General features: G+C 53.9%; 1 non-coding gene across 1 annotated transcript; it reads left to right on the forward strand.

The window, feature by feature from the left end:
• Positions 1 to 2,714: 2,714 nt before the first annotated feature.
• Positions 2,715 to 2,817, forward strand: LOC133354310 (U6 spliceosomal RNA). The gene has a single exon (XR_009756569.1). It is a non-coding gene; the product is annotated as a U6 spliceosomal RNA (small nuclear RNA).
• Positions 2,818 to 5,435: the final 2,618 nt, after the last annotated feature.

Genomic DNA, 5,435 nt, shown 5'->3' on the forward strand with positions numbered 1-5,435 from the left:
TCCCTGCGACTGAAAGGGGTGATTGCACAAGTCGTAAACAGGGACCAGTCCTACACCATCCCCGGACGATCCATCCACGACGGCATCTTCCTGGTCAGAGACCTCATCGCGATGTCCCAGAGGTTGGGCATCCCAATCGCGTTTCTGGCCCTTGACCAGGAAAAGGCTTTTGACAGAGTGGACCACAAATACCTGCTGGGAACCCTCAAGGCCTTTGGTTTTGGAGATGGGTTTGTCCGAACGATCCGCCTACTCTACACCAAGGCGGAGTGCATGATCAAGATCAACGGCACCCTCACTGCCCCTGTCAAATTCGACCGAGGAGTGAGACAGGGATGCCCATTGTCGGGCCAACTTTATGCACTGGCATTAGAGCCTTTCCTGAATCTCATAAGGCGGAGACTCAGCGGCCTGGTGCTCAGGGAACCAAATGTCAGTTTGGTCCTGACGGCATACGCCGATGACATCCTCCTCATCCTTCGTTCCCTGGATGATGTCGCCTTGCTGCACGAGTGTCAGGAGGTCTTTTCGAAGGCCTCCTCATCCAAAATGAACTGGCAAAAGTGCAGCGGCCTGCTGGTTGGAGCGTGGGACATGACCGAGTGTCCGGAGAAGGCAAAAACCATCAATTGGAGCACGACATCGCTGCACCACCTGGGGGTCTTCCTGGGACCAGAGGAGGAACCACCGCAAAGGAACTGGGTCGAGCTGGAGGAGAAGGTGAAGGAGCGGCTGGGCACCTGGAGTCGCCTGTGCAAGTTCCTCACCTTCAGGACAAAGACGTTGGTGGTGAACCAGCTGGTGACGTCCATGCTGTGGCACCGACTCTTCTCCCTGCACCCCCCCATGAGCCTCGTCAACGCGCTTCAGAAGCGAGTCCTCGACTTCTTCTGGTCAGGCAGAGGACACCGGGTCGCGGCTGGGGTCCTGGCCCTGCCACTGGACGAGGGCGGTCACGGACTGGTGTGCGTGCGGAGTCAGCTGGCCACCTTCCGACTGCAGGCCGCACAAAAGTTCCTGCACGCCACCACCCCTGCACCAGCCTGGAGCGTCACGGCCTCCTTCCTACTCAAACAGCTGGGGGGTCTGCAGTGCTCCAAACAACTATTCTACATGGACCTGCAGGGCCTCCCACTGGGACAGCTGCCACCTTTCTACAGGAGCGTCCTGCAGACGTGGAGCTCCCTCGCCGTCAGGAGGCTGAACCAGCCGCAATCGGCCGAGGATCTGGTCTTCGAACCGATCCTCAGGAACCCGCAGACAAAGCTGCCGTCCACCACCGCCACCCCCGGCATGGAGAGGCGCCTCACCAACGCGCGGCTCACCAGGATGGGAGATCTGGTGGAGCCTGGAACACGGGGCCGGTGGCTCGGACCAGCAGACATGGCCGCAAAGACAGGGCTGCAATCGCTCCGGGTGGCTGCCCGGATCCTGGCCGAAGCCAAGGGGGCCTTCTCAGCGGCAGCGGGGAGAACGCCCCCCATCGGCGTTGGGGATCACGAGGCCCCTCTCGGTCCCCCTCCACCGGAGCTCTCCGTCGTGCCACTGCGTCGCCAATGCCGACAAGCGAAGGCGGATCACAACCTGTGCCGGCTGGAGGACCTACCAGAGGTGGCCTTCGCAAATGTCAAGAGGAAGGTGCTCTACTCCTACATGGTCCGGTTTCACCAACAGGACACCCTGAGGAGCCATAAGGACCATGCCTGGAGGAAAGCCCTGCCCTGCATCTCTCCGGAGAGGCCTCGCTGGAGGCAACTCTACTCCAGCCCGACGTACAACCGCATCGGCGACCTCAGCTGGAGCATCGCCCACGGCACCGTCACCACCAACGCCTCCCTGGCGCGCTTCACCGACACGCCCCCGGAGTGCCGGTTCTGCGGAAAAGTGGAGACGGTGGCGCACCAATACGTGGAGTGCAAGAGCCTGGACTCGCTGTTCAAGGTCCTGAGAAACATCCTCCTAAAGTTCAGCCTCCACTTCTCCCCGACGGTCCTCATCTTTGGATACCGAAAGGGCGACGGATCCCAACATCTCCAGGGGCTGGTCAACGTGCTCGTCGGCTACGCCAAGCTCGCCATATACAGGGCGAGGAAGGTGGCCCTGGAGGGGAAACGTCCGGCCAGCAGCCTGGGCATCTTCCGCGCTCTGGTCGGAGCCAGGGTGTGGCTGGAGTTCCGCCACGCGCGGCTGACCCACGCCGTGCCGGCCTTCAAGGAGCAGTGGGCGATGGAGGAGGCCGTGTGCTCCGTGGCAGATGACGGGGAGCTCTGCATGCTGTTATGAGCTACCCGTCGGAGGCCGTCGGACTGCGAGGGGGGCGGCGTACATAACGAGAGAGTGAGCGCGAGAAAAGGAGCGAGAGAATGAGCGAGAGAGAGAGCGAGCGAGCGAGAGAGTGAGCGAGAGAGCGAGCGAGCGAGCGAGCGAGCGAGCGAGTGAGCGAGAGAGCGAGCGAGCGAGGGCAACATAAAGCCCCGTTTAAAAAAAAAAAAAAATTACGAAATGATGAACGAAACAAAGTGCCGAATACACCGAGCATCTTCTTGTTTCCACTGATCGTAAAAAAAAAAGGAAGGAGGGAGGGAGGGAGGGAGGGAGGGAGGGGAGGGAGGGGAGGGAGGGAGGGAGGGAGGGAGGGGAGGGAGGGAGGGAGGGAGGGGAGGGAGGGAGGGAGGGAGGGAGGGGAGGGAGGAAGGGAGGGGAGGGAGGGGAGGGAGCTCCGGCAGTACATAAACTAAAATTGGAACGATGCAGAGAAGATTAGCATGGCCTCTGCGCAAGGATGACACGCAAATTCGTGATGCGTTCCATATTTTTACGAGCTCCCCGTCGGAGGCCGGAGGACTGCGAGAAGGGCTGGGTGCAGATGCAGCACTTGCCGTAGTTACATTTCTTTTTTACAAATATTACAGATAAAGCAGGGGGAACATCGGCATAGAGTAGGGAGGGAGGGGGTAGAGAGAGAGGGGGGTAGAGAGAGATGGAGAGAGTGAGCGAGAGAGCAGATATTCACCAACAGATACATTCACCAGCAGATACATTCACCAGCAGATATTCACCAACAGACACATTCACCAGCAGATACATTCACCAGCAGATACATTCACCAGCAGATACATTCACCAACATATACATTCACCAGCATATACATTCACCAACAGATACATTCACCAGCAGATACATTCACCAACAGATACATTCACCAACAGATACATTCACCAGCATATACATTCACCAACAGATACATTCACCAACAGATACATTCACCAACAGATACATTCACCAACAGATACATTCACCAACAGATACATTCACCAACAGATACATTCACCAGCAGATACATTCACCAGCAGATACATTCACCAACAGATACATTCACCAACAGACACATTCACCAGCAGATACATTCACCAGCAGATACATTCACCAACAGATACATTCACCAACAGATACATTCACCAACAGATACATTCACCAGCAGATACATTCACCAACAGATACATTCACCAGCAGATACATTCACCAACAGATACATTCACCAGCAGATATGTAATAAAGGACTCTTAGGCGAAAAAAAAGAGAGAGTGAGTGAGAGGTGGGGGTTTACATTAAGCAAAGTTATTTAAAAACATTTTTACGAAATGATGAACTAAGCAAAGTGCCGACTACACCGAGCATCTTCTTGTTTCCTCTGATCGTAAAAAAGAGAGAGGGAGGTAGGGGAGGTAGGGAGGGGAGGGGAGGGAGGGGAGGGGAGGGAGGGCTTCGATAGGCGCCGGGGCACGCGGAGTCTCTCTGTCCCGTGCGCTGGGGCCACGCTCCGCAGGTTCCGTGAGAGATTGGACCAAACGAGCCCTCAATGGGCTCCACCTCGCACGTCACGAGAAGCCATTTCTCTCACTGGACACCTTTAACGTCCCACTCTCGCTGTTATTTTTACATAATTGATGTTCCATCAGCCCTTCGCAACGAAACCTTCCGTCTCGAGGGATTATCCTGGAAGAAATGGTTTAACAAATATGATGGATAAAAGAATATATATGTATACGCGAAGCGTTGTTGATACCCAGGACGCTGCAGCTGCTCATATCCAGGCCACGCACACACGCACACCGAGTTGTGTGTATGAGAGTGCACAGTGGGATCATCCGCAATGTGGTGACGCACGCCTTTCCTGCGCAGCCATCGGAGATGGGGGCTTTTACATTTCGAGATGCTTTATAAATGCAAATCGGGGGAATGGTGGCGCAGCGGTTAGCACACTGCGCTCCGAATCCGGGAGACCTGAGTTGGATTCCAGGCTGACATTGAGTGGCGAGTTTGTTGTCCTTCCCCCGCACCTCCGATTGGCGCGGTTGGCTACGTAGGGTGTGAAAGAAGTTGAACGTACACACGGTACGGACGTTTCGAAACCGGCCCTGGTCCCTGGCCGTCACTGACGCACGCTGACCAGTGTGTGGTCAAACACCGTCACGTGGCCCAAGCTTGGATTTAATATTGGGTAAAATCGACAGTAGTTTAGTGTCCTCGTATTTGTACTTGTGTGTGTAATTCAAGCGTAGTTCATCTTCTTGGTTCTTTCGGTCGGAATGACGCTGTCTTTCCGACAGCCCTGTTCTTCACCTGAGGACGGCTGCTTGCGTTGTGGCCGAAATGTCGTGAGAATTGTATTTTATTATGTTTAATTTTCATTATTTTATTATTTCTCTTCTACGTGACTTTACCGAAAGAAACAAGAAGATTAATCCCTGCAGTCACAAAAGCTTTAAATCGAAATAAAATTAAATCGTAGTTATTGTTTCAGTTTAGTGACTTTATTACATTTTTCTCTATTTTGCATTGCTATCGTTTTTGGGATTTGTGTTTGTTGTAACTTGCTGACCCGCCCCTACTGGACACGCGTGACAAAGAGCTTCAGAGCTCATCAGATTCCGCCTGCAGTCGAAATCAAGATTCTGATTGGAGTGGCACGGGTCTGTATATCTCTGCCATTCTCCTGCGTGATCCGTTTGCAGATACCCCACCAACAAAATAGGCAGAAATTATCGAGTAAACAATACTTTCATTCAAAGTCGCGTAAGTGTCTCCCACCCAATCACAATTGATTTACTACATCGTTTAGCACTGTCCTGGATGCACTTTGTCCAACATCGCCGGTCTGATTTGATTACAACATTCAATCGAGAATAACGTCGCAGGGTCATTAGTAATCAGTGGGGTATGGATAAATGGATCCCCCTATCACCTCTACATAATATATTCAAATTGTATTGACAATGCAACGGCATGTGTTATGCCAATATTTCAGTACTCCCCCGTCCCTCCCAATCCCGCTTCTGATTACAGACCTCAATAATCTCGGGAGAATCTCAAGACGGCTGCTGTCACGGTGCCGCGGGGTGAACGGTCACGGCTCAGCCAGGCAACGCGTGCGC

This window comes from Lethenteron reissneri, chromosome 46 (genome assembly GCF_015708825.2).
Source record: "Lethenteron reissneri isolate LAM-NWPU_2019-01 chromosome 46, ASM1570882v1, whole genome shotgun sequence".
Classification (NCBI taxonomy): domain Eukaryota; kingdom Metazoa; phylum Chordata; class Hyperoartia; order Petromyzontiformes; family Petromyzontidae; genus Lethenteron; species Lethenteron reissneri.